We start from the raw sequence: 5,000 nt of genomic DNA on the forward strand, positions 1-5,000 counted from the left end.
ACTGAGGTTTACAACACTGTCTTTGTATCTGAGAGAGTGGGTGTTGTATCCACTGAGGTTTACAACACTGTCTTTGTATCTGAGGTGGTATCAGATTGTTCTATCTTTTTTTTGCCAGACTAGGATTACAACGCTGTGACTATTGATCAACCAATCCGGTGGTTTGAGGAATATAGAGGAGAGATCAATGTGTTTGATTAGATCTATGTATCAGCTTGGACAGATGGTGGGACGGACCTGTTTCACTGATCATAGGGAATGATCACCCTCTCCACTTCCTCCCTCTCCATCTCCCCTCCCTCTCTATCTCCCCTCCCTCTCCACCTCCCCCTCGATTTTTGAGTCATTTTAGCAGACGCTCTTATCCAGAGCGACTTACATTTCATTTCATGCATTTTTTTTTTTTGTACTGGCCCCCCGTGGGAATCGAACCCACAACCCTGGCGTTGCAAACACCATGCTCTACCAACAGAGCCACAGGGAAGACTCTCCCCATCTCCCTCCCTTCCCCCTACTTCTCCCTCCCTCCCTCCATCTCGCTCTCCCCCTCCATCTCTCCCCATCTCCCTCTCCACCTCCCTCCCTTCCCCCTACTTCTCCCCCCTCCCTCTCCCCTTCCCTCTCTCCATCTCCACCTCTCTCCCTTCCCCCTACTTCTCCCCCTCCCTCTCCCCCTTCTCTCTCTCCATCTCCACCTCTCTCCCTTCCCCCTACTTCTCCCCCCTCCCTCTCCCCTTCCCTCTCTCCATCTCCACCTCTCTCCCTTCCCCCTACTTCTCCCCCTCCCTCTCCCCTTCCCTCTCTCCATCTCCACCTCTCTCCCTTCCCCCCTACTTCTCCCCCCCTCCCTCTCCCCTTCCCTCTCTCCATCTCCACCTCCCTCCCTTCCCCCTACTTCTCCCCCCTCCCTCTCCCCTTCCCTCTCTCCATCTCCACCTCTCTCCCTTCCCCCTACTTCTCCCCCCTCCCTCTCCCCTTCCCTCTCTCCATCTCCACCTCTCTCCCTTCCCCCTACTTCTCCCCCCTCCCTCTCCCCTTCCCTCTCTCCATCTCCACCTCTCTCCCTTCCCCCTACTTCTCCCCCCTCCCTCTCCCCTTCCCTCTCTCCATCTCCACCTCTCTCCCTTCCCCCTACTTCTCCCCCCTCCCTCTCCCCTCCCTCTCTCCATCTCCACCTCCCTCCCTTCCCCCTCATTCTCCCCTCCCCCTCCCTGAATTGGTGAAAAGGGTTATTTTTAAAGGTCTTCGCCATTCGACCGAAATGTGTCTTTCCGCATTTAAAGGGAGAGAAGAAGGGGTGGTTCTGTAGGGTAAGAAGTGGGCCCTGTGACAACCCCTATAAACACAGAACAGCCTAAAAACAAACAGTCTCTGGATCCAGAGGTAAACAAATAAACCTGGGTAGGCAGAAACCACGGACTCAAACCAACACCCAACATAAACACCCACCAAACACAGCCAAACACAACCCCTCCCTTTGAGACAAGGAAACCCCACGCACTTGTGTGTGTGAGTGTGTGAGTGAGTATGTGTGTGTGTGTGATGTGTGAGTGCGTGAGTGCCTGCGTGCGTGAGTGAGTGAGTGAGTGAGTGTGTGCATGCGCACGTGTTTGAGTGTGTGTGAGTGAGTGAGTCTGAGTTTGTTGCGTGTGTGAGTGTTTATGTGTGTGTGTGTGTATGAGTGTGTGAGTGTGTGAGTGAGTGCGTGAGTGTGTGCGTGAGTGTGTGAGTGAGTGTGTTGGTGTGTTTGTTGCGTGTGTGTGTGTGTGTGTGTGTGTGTGTGTGTGTGTGTGTGTGTGTGTGTGTGTGTGTGTGTGTGTGTGTGTGTGTGTATGAGTGTGTTTGTTGCGTGTGTGAGTGTGTGTGTGTGTGTGAGTGTGTGTGTGAGTGTATTTGTTGCGTGTGTGAGTGTGTGTGAGTGTGTGTGTGTTTGTTGCGTGTGTGTGTGAGTGTGTTTGTGAGTGTGTGTGTGAGTGAGTGAGTGTGTTTGTTGCGTGTGTGTGTGAGTGTGTTTGTTGCGTGTGTGAGTGTGTGTGTGTGTGTGTGTGTGTGTGTGTGAGTGTGTGAGTTAGTGTGTTTGTAGCGTGTGTGAGTGTGTGTGTGTAATATAACAGTGTTTTTCTAAGAGATGGCTCGTGGGTTCCTGACCCGGGTAAAAAGCCTTTCAGCCTTATGTAAACATTTATGTTTTAGCGTCATTTAATTTATGCGTCTATAACGGAACACACAGCATGCTGGGAGGCAGGGGGGGAGGAGGGGGAGTTTAGAAGACAGACTGGGTTTATTAAATACACCCTCGGTCAGTAAATACTGTCTTCTAGGATTACACAGAGGATACAACGCTCAGCCACATCACTGATGTTAAGTGAGTCAGGTTTGTAGGCCTCCTACGAAGGAAACCACGGTACAGAACATATTCACCAGACTGTGAATACTGCAGCATTAGGCTCTCAACGGGACACACACAGTCATATTATTCTGACCTTAAGGTTGAAGAAATCCCTTCATAACATCACCTTCCTAAGTAACAACATAGTATGTTTGACTATGTGCCTTCAAAAGTACAGAAAGAGCTGGGGGAAAAAAATAATGGACAGATGGAACAGAGTGTAGGAACAGTTAAATGTTAAGTGACCAAGAGGTAGATTCTTCTGTATATTGACCCTGTCACCCATCACTTCCCTCTCCTCCCCCCTCTCCTCTCACCGCTCCTCCCCCCTCTCCTCTTCTCTCCTTTCTCCTCTCCTCTCCCCTCTCCTTCCCCCTCACTCCCCCTCTCCTCCCCCTTCTCTCCTCCTCTCCTCACCTCTCACCGCTCCTCCCCCCTCTCCTCTCTCCTCTCCTCTCCTCTCCCCTCTCCTCCTGCCTCCCCTCTCCTTCCCCCTCTCTCCTCTCCCCTCTCCTCCCCCCTCTCCTCTCCCCCTCTCTTTCCCCCTCTCCTCTCCCCTCTCCTTCCCCCTCTCTCCTCTCCTCTCCCCTCTCCTCCCCCTCTCCTCTCCTCTCTCCTTCCCCCTCTCTCCTCTCCCCTCTCCTTCCCCCTCTCTCCCCCTCCCCTCTCCTTCCCCCTCTCTCCTCTCCCCTCTCCTCCCCCCTCTCCTCCGGTGTGTCAGAGTAGCTCCAATACTACACTACCAGGAGACATCCTAACTACTGCTGTGTGTGTCTAATGAAATCAACAGAAGCCCAAGAGGTCAAAGGTGAAACAATTGTTCAGCTGCCCCTTCCCTATCTCCCCCAGAACATTAACCCCTGACCCCAGACCCCTGAGGCCAGTTAGCAGACCTGACCTGACCCCTGGGAGGGTGTGTGTGACCCCTCGGGAGAAGGGAAAGGGGGAGGGGGTTACATGCCCTTGTCAGATGGCTCTGTCCCTAAAGAAGGACACTAACGTGACATTGAGGGAGGGAGGGAGAGAGAGGGACAGGGAGAGAGAGAGGGACAAGGAGAGAGGAAGAGAGAGAGAGGGACAGGGAGAGAGGGAGAGAGAGAGAGGGACAGGGAGAGAGGAAGAGAGACAGGGAGAGAGAGAGAGGGACAGGGAGAGAGGAAGAGAGAGAGGGGGAGAGGGAGAGAGGAAGAGAGACAGGGAGAGAGAGAGAGAGAGAGAGGGACAAGGAGAGAGGAAGAGAGAGAGGGGGAGAGGGAGAGAGAGAGATGGACAGGGAGAGAGAGAGAGAGAGAGAGAGAGAGAGAGAGAGAGAGAGAGAGAGAGAGTGTGTATATGAGTGTAGCCCTCTCTCTGACAACAGACTGAGCAGGTCTACATGTCTACATGTCATGTGTACAGGTCTACAGGTCTACAGGTCTACAGGCCAGAGGGTTGGCCGACCAGCGTGGACAACCTTACTCTCCTTGCCTATTTCAATACCCTGTCTCACTCTCTATACTACTCTCTCTCCCCCCCACCCCCTCCTCCCTCTCTCCTCCCTCCCTCTCTCTCTCCCTGACTGTTTCATTACTCTCTCTCTCTCTCTCTCTCTCCCTCCTGTTCTCCCTCTCAATTCAATTCATTTCAATTAAAGTTTTTCTTTTGGCATGGGAAACATATGTTAACATCGACCAAAGCAAGTGAAGTAGATAATATACAAAAGTGACATAAACAATAACAATGAACAGTAAACATTACACTCAAAGAAGTTCCAAAAGAATAAAGACATTACAAAGGTCATATTATGTGTATGTACAGTGTTATAACGATGTGCAAATGGTTAAAGTACAAATATATATAAAAAAAATCAACATAAATATGGGTTGTATTTACAATGGTGTTTGTTCTTCACTGGTTGACCTTTTCTTGTGGCAACAGGTCACAAATATTGCTGCTGTGATGGCACACTGGTATTTCACCCATAGATATGGGAGTTTATCAAAATCGGGTTTGTTTTCAAATTCTTTGTTGATCTGTGTACTCTGAGGGAAATATGTGTCTCTAATATGGTCATACATTTGGCAGGAGGTTAGGAAGTGCAGCTCAGTTTCCACCTCATTTTGTGGGCAGTGTGCACATAACCTGTCTTCTCTTGAAAGCCAGGTCTGCCTACGGTGGCCTTTCTCAATAGCAAGGCTATGCTCACTGAGTCTGTATATAGTCAAAGCTTTCCTTAAGTTTGGGTCAGTCACAGTGGTCAGGTATTCTGCCACTGTGTACTCTCTGTTTAGGGACAAATAGCATTCTAGATTGCTCTGTTTTTTTGTTAATGCTTTCCAATGTGTCAAGTAATTATCTTTTTGTTTTCTCATGATTTGGTTGGGTCTAATTGTGTTGCTGTCCTGGGGCTCTGTGGGGTCTGTTTGTGTTTGTGAACTTACTTACGGGACTCTTCTCTAGGTTTATCTCTCTCTATGTGATGGCTTTGTTTTGGAAGGTTTGGGAATCGCTTCCTTTTAGGTGGTTGTAGAATTTAACGTCTCTTTTCTGGATTTTGATAATTAGCGGGTATCGGCCTAATTTTGCTCTGCGTGCATTATTTGGTGTTTTACATTGTACACGGAGGACATTT

The 5,000-nt window shown here is 50.1% G+C and overlaps 1 protein-coding gene across 2 annotated transcripts in view; it reads right to left on the reverse strand.

The window, feature by feature from the left end:
* dchs1b (dachsous cadherin-related 1b) overlaps nucleotides 1-5,000 on the reverse strand; it is a 261,642-nt gene that overhangs the window by 119,484 nt on the left and 137,158 nt on the right. The gene's annotated exons all lie outside the window — the stretch shown is intronic.

This window comes from Salmo salar, chromosome ssa11 (assembly GCF_905237065.1).
Source record: "Salmo salar chromosome ssa11, Ssal_v3.1, whole genome shotgun sequence".
Classification (NCBI taxonomy): Eukaryota; Metazoa; Chordata; class Actinopteri; order Salmoniformes; family Salmonidae; genus Salmo; species Salmo salar.